This window comes from Octodon degus, unplaced genomic scaffold, assembly GCF_000260255.1.
Source record: "Octodon degus isolate 3935 unplaced genomic scaffold, OctDeg1.0 scaffold00403, whole genome shotgun sequence".
NCBI classification, from domain to species: domain Eukaryota; kingdom Metazoa; phylum Chordata; class Mammalia; order Rodentia; family Octodontidae; genus Octodon; species Octodon degus.
Genome location: NW_004524979.1, coordinates 250,997 through 266,615, shown reverse-complemented (window position 1 = coordinate 266,615; position 15,619 = coordinate 250,997). Strand labels below are relative to the sequence as shown.

Here is a 15,619-nt window from a genome sequence, read left to right as displayed (position 1 = left end):
AGAGGAAACAAAATGTGATGGTATTATGAAGACAAAATAAAATACTAAAAGTATATTAACTATAGTTAAGAGGTTTCAATTTTTTTCCTGATTTTTCTTATATGGTGTCTCTGCTACTTGACCTATAAAAAGTTCTGACTAGTCTTTGTATAATTACAACTTTTAAAAATTGTAAAAATACTGTAATTTAACTTGCCCAAAATATATTTTAGAGCACTCTAATTTTATAAGCAAATTGTCTTGTGTGTATTTTCATTTGTTTCTCTGTCAAATCTGCAAACACCTATTCTATTTGAGCTCAACACTCATTTTATCATTTAGAATTTTTGAAACATTTGTCTTAATTTAATGAGGCTTATAGATAAATGTTGTCTAAATGAACGTTATGTTTTCAACAAAGTTGCCAGCTGGTTAACATGATGTTTGAATTGACTTTATAAATGTAATGCATACTGGCGTTTTTATATTATGACTGGAAGATCTCTCATAGTTCAAAAGTTAATACATTAAATATTGTGGCTAGCTTTTCATAAGTCATCAAAATTTGTTAAGATAACTAAATAAAAATTCCATGAGGTGGGGAGAAAATTTTGGACGTGATTCCTATTATGAATAAAAATTTGGTTCCCTGGAAACATTTCTTCATTCCTTATTCATTAATGAGAAATCCCAATAATCTCCAGTAGGCTTACAGATGATACTCCAATAAATATTGTTCATAATATATTGTGATGTTTACATTGGTTACTATCAAAAGGTTAAGTCTTCAAAACTATGAAAATCAGGTGTTCTCATTAAAATGTGCTCTTGGTACAAAACTAAACTAAGAAATAAAATAATGACAATTCATTACTGCTAATCTCTTGGTGTATTGAAAGTATTCATGCCTTTCAAATGTACACTCTTCTAAAGTATAAAGCTGAGATTGATTATAGTGACAGATATTTTCTTTCACATTAAGGCATCTATCTTTCTCTTGTCCTCCAGATATGTTTAATAAGAAGTTCTTGTCAAAACAACATGACGTCATCAGTCAAATGTTATTTTTTTTAATGTTATGTGATGTGTTTGGGGTGCCTGTGCCACCACGTTTACAGATCCTTCGCTACTGAATATCCCAGATAGTATTTTAAATTTCTTCAATGACATCCTATTAAAGGACAACAAATTTAGTTAAAGTTTCTTATATACTAGGTAGGGATAATTGACTAAATGTCTATTCTGTTGCAAAATGATGATTTAAATGTGCTACAAAATGTCTTCATGACTGTTATGTTTCAATACTATATATAGTCTTGGGTTTTAAATTTTCTCAGTAAAACTGTTTAATTACCTGTTAACATTTTATAGGGATTCAACTACAAGAAGAGCCATTGTTGGTAAAAAAAAATAACAGGTTTATGGTTATACTTTACATTTCAAGGTGCTTAATGCACAGATACAATCTTAATAATTAAGTTCACTGCTCCAACTACAATTTAATGTCATTACACTTATCTCATGTATGTTCAATGCCTGAAGTTTGAAAAGCAAAACTTAAAAAGATAAATAGGCTAAGATGATAGCCAATATTTTGTTCTTAGCCCTCTAATGTCAATGAAGACCCAGGATATAAGAGAATCTATGCTGCAACATACTATAAGTTGGGTAAGTCCCTGATCTTCTGACCAAGGAAATTATGTAACCACAGAGGAAAGTCTTTCTAGTACCTAAGAGAATCACCAGGAAAAATGACATTTCCCAGGCTGTCACAGAAAGCAACTTTGTCAATCAATGGCCATGACTCATTCTGATGGCTTACACTGACAGAAATGCTGAGAGGCACTGTGCTTGCTTCCAAAGTACATCCTGAAGAGACTGAACTGATTTTCATACATAGCAAGGAGTTAATTTTAATCAATACAAGTCTTACTTTAACTTGATCTTGACCATAGAGGAGAATAGTATAGCCACAATGTGTATAAAACTATGCTCAGTCTTCCTTAATTGCAGTTAAGGATAGACCTACAGAGGAAAACTATTATATACTGCTAAGTTAGTTGTAAGTATTACAGACAATTAGACAGGATTCACTATCAAAAGATTATATCCAAATAAGTAAATAAAGTAGGATGTCTCAGTATGGTTAATAAGATTGAGATGAAGGTATGCTTGTATAGTAAGAGGTCATAAATGGCATCATAGATGCCATTCAGGAACATCTGGTCGTATGAAAAGTTCTTCAAACCCATGACCTGCTGCCACCAGACCACTCTTAGACTGTATAATACACTGATTGTTCTAACATTCTTGCATCTTATACTTGCATTCCTATTCTGTTACAAGGGACACAAACATAAGCTATACTAGTCACGTTTCAATTGCTGAAATTATAAAAAGAAAGTTGATAGATACTACTACAAAGTGGCTGTGAGCAAGATTTATATTAACCAATAGTTTACCATGTTTACTTCTAAGTTGGCCCAAGGCTTAGGCCCCTTGTCTGCAGATGGATGGCTTATAATGGTGGATAAAACCATGGCACCTCAGAGGACAAGAAAAAGATAATATAAATAATTATTTATTTGGAACTCCTGGTTAATTTCCTTGGTTACCAGCCTGACTGGTGTCATTCACATAATAATTGTGTTGTTGACATTTGAACCATGCCTTATTCTTTGGGTAAAAGATAGGCTACAAAGTACTGTACACTAGGTACAAATGATGGTGTTAACTGAATCTAAGAAATACAAATTGTCACCATATGAAGGACTATATATGTCCTTAGATAAAAAAATTTTTCCTTCAGGAGAAATAACATGGTAAGAAAGACTCTATTTTTCTTTGAAAATCATTTCAGAAGTCACTTAAACTTTAGATGAACTTACTCCTCACCCCTTCCCTCTTAGTTAACACATAATGAAAAACAAATCACTAACCTAAATAACAAACAGAGCAAATCATAAGTAAGCTAAAATTTAACTGTACTAATAAAACCTAAGGAAATGTAAACCTTGTGACAATTTTGTAAAGTTCCAAAATGAGGTAATGTGGTCACCATGGTCCCTTGTAAATGTAAAGAACCCAATATGAAGTTCTCTGCTCATCAACATTCCCTGATTTTGAAATAGGTTGTCACCCTGATGGCTAAAGAAAATCCTCATTTGTTCCCATTCTTAGTCTCTGGTGAGTGTTTATCTCACTAAATTTTGCTGAAAGAAGTGGAAATCCTGTTTTAAAGTACTGTTGTGCATAATTCCATATCAATGGGTCAAATACTTCATATGATTGTTCCAGAGGGGAAAGAAATTTGTGGTATTGCTTGAGATATTTTAAGCAACAAAGGAAACATTGAACCCCAACTGATTGAAGAAAAAATGAATCACTGCCTTTTCTAAAATGAAAGAAAAGTTCCTAATGTATTCATCACGTAACTGGTTATACCTGTGGATTGTTTGGGTTTTGTACTACTGTTAAGTGATGAACTATTTCTTTATATTCCCACTTAGAGCAGGCATTGGTTATGGGCTTTCTCTGGGGAAAGTGTGTGACTTTAGGTTACAAAATTCTGTGTAGCAGAGGAAATTCCCAGACTGGAACTCAGATGAAAGATTTCATTTGTTGCCATTTTGAACACTGGGAGCTCAAGGACATATATTCAATGTGAGGAAAGACTTCCAAATAATGGTAACTCAAGTACAAGTTTGACACCATGGGGTAAAAAAAAAAACAATGAAAATGTGCAGAGGAAACAAATAATGATGTTAAATATACATCAATAGGAAGCTGTTACTCTGAGTAGTAGAAAAAATGATTATAAATAAAAAAGTCAACAAAGTTTCTGAAAACTGTGGGAAAATAAAAATTTTTGGCTTTGATATTTTGTAGTTATAGAAGGAGAGAAGTAGTTTGAGACTGAAAATATTACAAATATTAATGGCTGAAACTTTCCAATGTTAAACTTCACCATGTAATATGCAGTAAACTGAGCTAAACCAAGATAGAATAAACACAAACAAACATATAAAATAGTACCATATACTCCAACATTTAAAAATGAAACACTATCAAAAATACTTAATGCATTAGGAAACAAGCATTTCTTATGGACAAGTGAGGCTTTAAATTTCATTTTTATCTCATAAGAGATCTGGAGACCAGACAATATTTTGCAAGTGTTGGAAAATAAGAAAAGTTGAGGTTAGTAGGTATACCTCAAAAGAGAGGTCAAATAAAAGGAGTTAGTAGTGAAAATAATTTGAATCTGTGCAACCATAACAGAGAAATACATAGATAAATAAAATCTAGTACTTTATTGAGTATTTTAAATTATGCATAGTACTTAAAAACGACAGTATTAGAAATGTTGAAAAAATACTAAGAGAAAAAATATTAAAACACCTTTCAATGTACGTGATAAACTTCTGACAGAATTTAGACCTGTATCTATTGTTTTCATCCATTATTCTTTTTCCTATCTACTACTACCATTTCTGATTTATGCTTCGATTCCAGATAGCTTTTCACTTCTTTCACATTGCAGAATAACTGCTAATAACAACAGGATATGGACCACAAAGTATGGTAATAAGGCATGAAAGTGAAACACAAGGTTTATATCATATAAGCTATTTATGATCAGATATTTTAATATTTTTACTACCAGAATCAATATTTTTTCTTAAAAAAATAAGGATAGAATACAAAGTACTAAAGTATCCATAGGGACAAATACTATCTCTGAGCAAATAATGGTGGCAATATATCCCTGGAAAGCAATATCTTAGTAAAAATTTCTTATTAATTACAATGACTCCTGAAGCCACTTTTTTGTATTTTATTGTTATTTATTTATTTATTTATTTATTTATTTATTTATTGCAGTACTGGGGATTGGACCTAGGTCCTTGTGCTTGCCAGACAAGTGCTTTTTCGACTGAGCTATCTCCCCAGGGTGTTCAGAGTCTCACTCCTAGATCGGACTCATAGTGATCCACCTGTTTACAGCCTCCCAAGAACTGGGGTTACAGGTGCGCACCACAACACCCAGTCTCAATTGCCATCTCAGTATGCCCCAGGGACGGGGCTGGCAAGGAAGGCCCGGGGATCAAACCCCTGGCCCCACACTGCTTGAAGGTGCTTTAATCTGCTGAATTATTTGGCTTGCCTTCCTAACCGTACTTGACTTAAATCTTCAGCACCAAAAAGCAAATGGAAAAAGATAGAAAAAACAAGAAACAGAAAAACAAATATGAGAGAGAGAGAAGAGAGAGAGAGAGAGAGAGAGAGAGAGAGAGAGAGAGAGAGAGAGAAATAAGGCACCAAAAGACCATTAAGTATCTCAGTATCTATCTCAACACTTCCAGGGAAGAACAAGAACAATCAATAAAGAAGATAGTAAAAAGCAGTATTATGTAAACTTATGAACTAATTTTAAAATAGTCCTTTAAAATATAAACTTGGTCAGTTCACAGAGGACATAATCTAAAGCTTCTGAGATGGTCATATGAAAATGCTAATGTGGATTTGGGTGAAACAAAAAGAAATTGGAAGAGAACTTTGTAACATAATGAAAGCAGTCATGAGGACAAAATTTATTACAGTTGATACCCACATTAGAAAACAGTGTGTGGGCCAAATTAAGTAACCAAATTAAGCACTTCAAGATACTTGAGAAACAACCGTTCAAACACACACCAAAATTAAGGGAAAAAAATCCTAAAGATCATAGTGGGAATTAAAGATATAGAGAACCCAACCATAGAACCAAATGGAAGGTTCTCTGAACAATAAATTAAATCCTAAACCTGTATCCAAACTTATCAACATAAAAACAAATACTTATATCAATGCAATTAGAAATGAAAAATCTGAAATCTAAAGGCATACCACTGGGTCCAGAAGGCAGTAGATCTATCAATTCCAAAAAATTGAAATATCTTTAAAAAATGGAAATATTCCAAGAATCATATGAGTTACCAAAACTAAACCAAGAAGACATGAATATTTTGAGCAATCCAATAGGAATCAATGAAACTGATGGAGTAACTTTTCAAAAGATGACAAATAAACAATTCCAGAACCAAATGGATACACAATGTATTTTATAAAGCCGTTATATCGCCAATTCTTCTCAAATAATTTAATGAAATTGACAGGAAGGAAATATTTACCACTCTACTTCTGGAGGCCAGTCCACTATAATCCCATAACTAGACAAAGACCCAACTAAAAAAGAAAACTGGGGGCAGGGGAAATGGCACAGTAGAATAAGTGCTTCCTTGGCAAGTGCTTAGGCAAGTGCTTGGCAATGTTAGGGAAATTGAAGGTTTCACAGCAAAAGGAAAGGTGTCTATATTTGTGAATAACTAGAATCAATGAAGTCAAATAGCTTTACTCTCAAAACTCTTATATAGATTGAATGCAATCCAAATAATTACAAATATAATTCCTTGCTGAAGTAGAAAAATAAGCCTAAAATTCATATGGAGCCAAAAGAGACCTGTCATAGCAACAACAATTGTGGGAAAGATGAGCAAAGCAGGAGGCATTGCAAAAACCTGACGTCGTTAGATTACAAAGTGATAGTGATATAAAACAGAATCTCACTGCTAAAGTAACAAACACTTGTCAGCAATAATTAAAGGGTGTAAAAACATCCCTGTGAACATTGTTATTTGATCTATGAAAAACGTTCCAAAAACACAAGTTGGGAGAAATCCTCTTTAACAAATTGTGCTGAAACACTTGCTACCTAGATGCAAAAGCAGTGCAATGTATTTTTAAACTTTCTATATATTCAATTCTTATACTTCCCACTTATCATATGTTTAGCAAAACAACTTCATCAATCATTACTTGCTAGATTTTCTGTATCCACAAAAATAACTAACATGACTCAGTATAAGCAACTATATTTCAAACTAAAACTTACAAATTGTTTAAAACTATGTGCCATAAATGTTATATGATTTTCACAGCATCATGTAAGACACCACTTAAAATCTTTAGAAATAGGGACAATATTTTAAAAAACCAGTTATTTCCTTTCCTGCTTCAAATAAAGTATGCCTTGTTTTGGTAAGATGCAAGACAGTTTTTAACAGATATTTCATATAACCTATCTAATACTTAAACATTATTTTATTTGGTAAGTCACTATGAAACAAGAAGATTTCAAAATTTCATTAAAGCCAACAAACAGAATTAATTCTGAGGGGCCAGCGGGATAACTCAGCATTCAAAAGCGCCTGCTTAGGCAGGCTTAGGCAGGAGAAGGGAATCACGGTTCGATCCCCAGCACCAGATGCCACTTTAGTTCTTCCTCCAGAGTGGGTTGAGAGGCAAAAATAAAAAAAAAATAATAAAAATTTATTCTGAATTGTAAATAGATCTAGGATGAGGTAATACTTAACAAAGATGATTTCTTTTAAAGTACCATAAAGTTATAAGATAATAAAAACCACTGAAATTATAAGAAAAATATATCTGTAAATCAAAATAGCTCATTATTTCTATTATTCTGCTTTTAATAATTAACTTTATTGGTACATTTTAGATAGGTAGATAGATAGATAGATAGATAGATAGATAGATAGATAGATAAATAGATAGATGATAGATAGATAGATCACATTCATCATAGGGAATATATGCATACATGATATATCTTGATTCCTGTTTTTTGACCATTACTTTACCCTCCCTTCAATTTCTCTTCCCCTTCTTATTTACAAAAGTTTGTTTCCAATTTTCCCTTTCTAATTTTTTTTCTTTCCTTGCTTCCCTCCTCCAACTTCCCTAGTTCCCTTTCCCTTTGGTGCACTTTCCTTCTATTTCACAATACATATTATACATTTGGTGCTTATTTACACTTAAATTTCCTAGTGGAATAACAATGTGATACATATATTGTCTGATTTCTTTCACTTAAAAGCATGAATTCAAGGTGCATGCATTCACCTGAAAATGCCTCAAGTTTATCCTTCTTTATGAACAAGTAGTACTCTATTGTATAAAAAGGTCCTCTGTAATAACCTTTTAATGTTTGTAATTATGTTTCACTGAATCTAGACAGAAAGAAGGGACATTTCAAGCAAAAAATGTCCAAAGCTGCTAGAGACGAAAAAAGGAAAAATGTCCATAATGGAGTCAGAGGAAGGTTCCGATTGAGGTGGTCATGGGACTTTGCCTCTCAACCTGAGGGAATCCAGGCAGTCAACAAACTGCCAATATAAAGAGAAGCCTGTTATTTTTTTTTTTTGGGGGGGGGAAAGGGATTGAACTCAAGACCTTTCACTTGCTCGGCAAGCACTTATTCAACTGAGCTACCTCCCTGGACCTTAAAATTTTAATAGATGCTCATGCAGATGTGTCAGTAGTTACCCGGCTAGTGGCCCCACTTGCAAACTGGAAAGGACTTAGTGTTTTCCATAGTCCTGTAATTCATGTGCCCCAGATATAAGAGTTAGCTGCTTTATTTACAATAATAACCAATTACCATGGAAGATAAAGGGATTAAATCCCATGTTTAAGAGATCTCTGCTAGGAGCCAGGGAGATGGCTCAGTGGAATAAGCACTTCCCTGGCAAATGCAAGGGCCTGAGTTCAATCCCAGGTTCCACAAAAAAAAGAGATCTCTGCTAATAGACTTCAAACACTTCTGACTACTCTTTATAATTACAATCATTTTATGTTTGTTACTCAATAAAGAGTAATATTCTAAGTGTGATTAGCTACCTTCTGTCCAAAATTAAAATGAAAACAAAAAATTTTATGTCTGTATCATTTTTTCCATAATTTTATTGAGAAACAAATAGCAATGAGACAGATTCAAATCAAATTGGTAGGACAGTTTCAATAACTAACACATTCCATACATTCTTCCTAGTGGTTATTTGCTGTACAAGATGTAGACATGATATCGTATTTACAAACACTATTAGAATGAATCCCTCTATTCATTAAGAGAATTTAACTATATATCTATCCTAACCATTTTAATTACAAAGATGCAAATGAACATTCATCTATATCCTCTTTTTGGTTTAGTTCCATCATTTGAATATTATAAGTGTGTTAACTCAGCAAAATATTCTAAAAGAGTGCAGTAGTCCATAATAGTATTGGGTCTTCAGCTTGCCTGGCAATGTCAGAAATTGTTGACCTGAGTCCCCTACAGCTCAACATAACAGCATGGCTTTACTTCTTATATTTCCTTTTTAAACTTTTCTGCTTGAAGCTTAAAACCAAGATAAGGCAAGACCTATGCTCCAAGAGTTGTAGCTTTTGGATCTGATAAGGTCAGTCACACATATATCATATCATAGTGATATATGCATGCCTATTTTTATAGCAGCACAATTTGTGATAGCAAAATCTTGGAAACTTCCAAGATGCCCATCACATCAGGAATGGATGAAAAAGATGTGGTATTTTTATACAATGGAGTATTACACAGCTATAAAGAATGATAAACTCAAAGCCTTTATATTTAAGTGGATGCCAGTTGAAGATATACTCATAAGTGAAATAAAGCAGACACACGTATGTAAATATCATATAGCTTCCCTAGTATAAGAACTCAAAAGAAGAAATACAAATAGAAAGGTAAAATACAACTAAAAGTAAAGCAAGAAATTGAGGACTAAATAATTAAGAGAGGGAAAGGAGAAGACCTAGGAAACATGACAGTGACAAGCCACATAGTTATATGTAGAAGAGGGGAAAGACAATGATCCTGAGAATCTTCAGAAGATTTTTGAATCTAGCAGTTAATTGGAATGATTCTCACCCTTATTAACTACATATACAAACACCTGTGAACTAAGCACCTGCATTGAATATGGCAATTTGTAATATTATGTTCATACTTGGAATGCTTGTCATTCTGGTCTTCTGAATACAGGCTGCTTGTCATGACATGCCAGTTGCTGCTATGCTCTCTGTCAGATAGATGATTGTTCAAAAAGAAGGGGATGGTGAATGAAGGGAAGAGTCAGGAAAAGGAATGTTGTGGGAATGTCCTGCTACAAGGTTGTATATTGTTAAATTTTTGGACTTATGTGTGAACATAAGAATTATATAATTATTTATGCATATTTTCAAAATATGTTTTTTAATGTTTTTTCATCATAATCTGTAGGAAATTAAGTTCAACAGATCAATACTTGGTGAAAAATACCTGTTCCATGTTATGCCTAAGATGTTTGATATTCACACAGATAGAGAGGTTAAACTTAACAGCCGAATTGTATGGTATTAACAATAAGCTTCTCTTCTGCAGGGTTAACAACCTAAATTTGCAGATAAAGTTAGAGAAAAACTAGGACTATAAAGAAAGCCAACATTTTGGCCCTAGCCTTTCAATGTCAATTAAGACTCAGGACATAGGAGAACTTGTACTGTAATGTCATGTAACTCAGTAATGTCCCAAATTTTCTGATCGAGGAGATTATGGGGCCAAAGAGGAAAGTGATCGATGATGTAGAGTGTGCCTAAGGAGAGTCACATGGAGAGAAAACATTCCCTCAGGCTTTCACAGAGAGCCCATTATCTAAGCAATTGTTGTGACTCATCCACATGGCTGACACTGACAAAGGATCTACAACTTGAGGTACAGGATCTCAGGATAAATCCTGAGGGGATTTGACTGACCTTATCAGACCTAAAAGCTATACCTCTTGTTGCATAAGTCCTGCTTTATTTTGGTCTTAACCACCCAGCAGCAAATTATAAAACCGAAGTATAAGAAGTAAAGCCATGCTGTTATGTTGAGCTGTAGGGGACTCAGGTCAACAATTTCTGACATTGCCAGTCAAGCTGAAGACCCAATACTATTATGGACTGCTGGACTCTTTTAGAATATTTTGCTTAGTTAACACACCTATAATACACAACAGAACTAAACAAAAAAGAGGATATAGATGAATGTCCATTTTGTATCTGTATATTCAAAATGGTTAGAATAAATATATAGCTACATTCTCTTAATGAATAGAGGGATTTGTTCTAATAGTGTTTTTAAATAGGATATTATGTCCACATGTTGTACAGCAATTTTCCACTGGGAAGAATGTATGCAATGTGTTAATTACTGAAACTGTCCTACCAATTTGATTTGAAACTGTCTCATTGCTATTTGCTTCTCAATATAATTATAAGAAAAAATTGATTTTAAAAAATATACCACTTTCAGAACTGCAAAAAAGAAAGAAAGAAAACAAAAGAGAGAAAGAAAGAAAGAAGAAAGAAAGAGAGAGAGAGAGAGAAAGAAAGAAAGAAAGAAAGAAAGAAAGAAAGAAAGAAAGAAAGAAAGAAAGAAAGAAAGAAAACAAGCAAGCAAGCAAGCGAATGCCACAAACTTCTCCAGGAGACTAAGCAGCGTAGCATTTTCCCTATGGAACCAGGAAGCAATGCTCAAGGTAAGGAACAGAGCTCCTCCAAAGCAAACCATAGCCATTCACAGAGACAACAGCGTCCCAAGCCCCTTCTTCAGCAAGAGCAGTAAAGTTCACCAAGAAAGCTAGATCAACAATGTCACCCAGAAGAATATTCCAAGAGAATGAGCAGCATCCAACAACTTCTCAGCAGCTTCTGCAAAACACTGCCCTAACAGCCTCTCACTTTCTTCTCCTTTTCCACCACTTATATTGCAAGCAATAATCTGCAGGTGGGCCTATACACCCAGCACCACACTGGTTACTGTCTCCATTCAGCTGGATGTAGCAAGACCAACAATTGGAGATCAGCTTCGCTCTCGCTCTCTCTTTCGCAATATACATTGTACATTTTTTTTTCGGAACCGGGAATTGAACTCAGACCCTTATGCTTGCCAGGGAAGCACTTATTCTACTGAGCCATCTCTCCAGCCCCTCCACCTTGTACATTTTTGATCTTCTTTACTTTTTGTTTCTTATGCTAGGAAGACAGTACAATGTTTACACATGTGAGTCCTATTTGTTTCATTTATGAATATTGTCTTTAACTGGATCTGTTTGCATATACAGCCTCAAATTTATCTTTCCTTATAGCTGAATAATACTGTTACATAAAAAATCAAATTTTTATCCATTTCTTGGTTGATTGGGTTTTAGAATAGATAGTCTTTACCTCAATCTGATAAAAGCCATCTAGGATAAACTAACATCCATTATACTAAATTGACAAAATGGAAAGCTTTCACTGTAAGAACTTTTAAAACTTTAAATATTTGGAATATTTTTAATCACACCATCAACAAATGGCAGATGAAAATATGCTCAAGTGAATAATCTACTAAATAAATACAATTTAAAACCATGATGCAGTACCATCATAATGTACTAGAATTGCTACAAGAAAACCTAGCTTCTACTAAATGCAGAAGTGAAAGTAAAGAAACCAGATCTTTTATTCATTGCTGGTGAGCATGTTAATTTCCTCATTTCAGTATTCTACTTTTGCTTTATAAGAAGTTACCACACAGTGAACCTGGCCAGATGATTTATATGACATCTTTTTCTGTATTTGCCTATTCTGAAATCATTTTGAAGAAAATGTTATTTGAAAAACAGTATCCTAGTGCATGTTTTCTATGAGAATAAAAGAATGAAAAACATTATAATATGCTAAGATTCATTGTAAGAAAATTGATGCAACTATACTGTTGAGAAAACGTTGACCCTAAGAGAAAGGACTGGGAAATAAACAAAGGCAAACATTTTATAATTGTAAAAACAAATATTGTAATGAAATAAAAACACCATCAGTACACAAATAATTATTGAGCATATAAATTCTTTAAGCCACAATTAGAGTGAGAAATGTATAAAACAACAAGCTTGGATATTTTGATATGTCTATCTTAGTATTTATCAATAAACTAAAAAATATTTTAATCGATATGAAGAATTTTCCAACATTATTAATTACTTTGACCTTAATTGGAATTTATAAAATGCTACATGCAAGTAGAGATGAAGCTTCCTTTGCAATTTGTGTTCCTGCACATGGACTAGGTCAGAGCCACACTAGGTGGACAGAATCCTGGAGAGCTATAGCACTTACTTTCCATTGTTTCACCTACGCACATATAAATATAACATGACTATATTCTCTGAGGCTCCCTGCTTTATACTTTGGACAGAGAATCCACAAAACAGTCAAATAAAAGCATCTCTTAATACACAATGACACCTTTTAAACTGAGACACATTTCTCATTTTTAAAATTTTATTTTATGGAAAAAATAAAACAAAATGTTATAACAAAACAATAGAAGTGTAAAAATAGCTAATATGTGTATTGTTATCTTCCAAGTGGTCATGAAACGTAAATATATGAGGAGAAAGTGCTCTCCAAATAATATTAGCGCTGAACTTTCTTTTCAATGAACTAAGAGAAACTCGTGATATGACTATGTTGCATTTTTTTTCTTTCTATTTTTTACCTCTTCTGTCTTTCCTTTTTCTCTTTACATATATATATATATATATATTCCATTGAAAATTGCTATAATTTATTCAGAGGCTCCTTGGCCTTCTTTTTATTATTTATTTATTTATTTATTTAGTATTTTTAGGGAAGGATCTACAGGTGTTCGGGGTCTCACTGCTAGATTAGACTTGCAGTGATTCTCTTGTTTACAGCCCTCGAAGTGCTAGGATTACAGATGCATGCCACCCTGCCCAGTCTCAGTGGCCTTCTCAGTGTGCCCTGGGCTCAGGGCCGGCATAGCAGGCCAAGGATCGAACCGCTCGCCCCTTCACCTTCTTACAGGCTATTTATTCTGCTGAAATATTTGGCTGGCCCTCGTTGGACTTCTAAGACACCCTATGAATGTAAAACTCTTTTCTCCCTCAGGTTATTTTCAGGTGTCCTCCTGTTAATGAAGAATATTTACTGCTCTCCCAAACTTGGTGATCATTGACAACTAATCTTCACTATCTTAGATTAAACAAATGGAAAGTTTTCCTCATCAACTATCATCCCTTCTACTGGTGCTCAAAATCCCTTTTGGAGGGCTGTTTTCCCCTGTGTAAAAAAATGCATCTCTCGCCACGTTTTCCTTCACTGCCCCTTTTTCATCTGCCACTACATACTTACTACAATATTTACTAGCTTAATATATTGCTACTCTACATAGTTAAGCTACAGGGCCAAGACAGTTTCTGCAGCATTTTATCCCCAATATTTATTATATGTCCAAAAGTCAGTTGTATATAACAGATTAGTTTAAATTTTATGGAATACAATAATTAACATTAATTTTACCCAGATGCTATGCATGATACATAGCCCTTTCATAGTTTATCTTAGTTCATCCTCTTGATATTTTCAGAGTGATTTTTGAAACTTTAAGCTTTATTTTCCTGCCACAAAATGTGGACTAATATTGTAATGTGATACAACAGAAAAAAACTTAATGGAGTGCAAAGATATGATATACAACTGTTGTATTTCTGACTACTGTGCTGGGAGCATAGTAATTAGAAGTTCAGTAGAGACCAGGGAACAAATAGAAAGTGCATTAACTTGCTTCTAATGAAGTGGAGAGAAAAACAGGAGGGAATGCTGAAATAGAGAACCCAGGAGCAGGAGAGCTCTTCTCTGCAGCCCTTGAATACTGGGTGTCAGATGTGTTCTGTGGCACTGCAATGGAAGGAATCATCTTGGACCTCATTGGTGGTCTGCAGTCCCATCATGTTCCAGGGAGGATAATTTATTCCCATGTGGACTATCTTTACTGGTCATTGCAGTCTTTTGTAGAATTTTTTCTTGACAATTGAGGGAAGGAAGAAAGACTTTATAAATTCAGACTGTCTTCCAGACTGTCCTAATTCTCTATGAGTTTCACTTACCACTGAAAAATTTAAACAGAGTATATTAAATCATACACAATCAATAACTGTAGCTCCTTGTTGTCCATTTCACTTACATTCACCTGAGCTGTTTTCATCATTCTCAGCCAAATCTTCTACTCACCTGATTGTTTGCTTTAACCATTAGTTATTTCTTGATTTTTTCCAGCTACTGCATGCAGGATATTAACACTGCAGATTGAAGTTTCATTGAAGGGAAAAAACTCCATTTCTTCTTCACAGAAAATAGAATAGATGCCAAAATATTGTCAGTGTGACTTGATCTCACAGGAAAAATCGAATCAGGCTTTGATCAAGACCCCTTCATGATGAAAAGAAAGCCACATATTTTTTATGTAGCTTTCCTCTAACAGACTTGGGTCAGAAACTCATGATATCAGAAATCTTTGTATCCCATATGAGGAGATATGTAAGATGCAGCTGTTAATTGGTATTAAAAGTGTAGAAATTTCCTTTTCATACAGCCTCTGATGATAGCAAATCATCAAAGAGGTTAATGTGAATTTCTATTGGCTGCATAAACATGGACATGTCAGGGGATAAGACTATATAACCTCCTTCCTAAAATAGGAGTGTCCTTAAGGGACTGGGAGGGCTCCCTGCATTGTGTGAAGAAGCTGAGACTGTGGTCTGCAAATAGAGCATCTGAGTGACCATGCGTGGGCTCTGCTTTCTCCAGAGACTTGCTTCTCTCCTCTTCACTGGTCTCCTGCATGCTCAAGGTAAGCAGAGCCTCACTCATTAATACTTGCACACTGAATTAGTTCCAAATCTCTGGG

At 34.1% G+C, this 15,619-nt stretch overlaps 1 pseudogene; it reads left to right on the top strand.

The window, feature by feature from the left end:
• Window positions 1–15,434: 15,434 nt before the first annotated feature.
• LOC101562608 overlaps window positions 15,435–15,619 on the top strand; it is a 45,813-nt pseudogene continuing 45,628 nt past the window's right edge.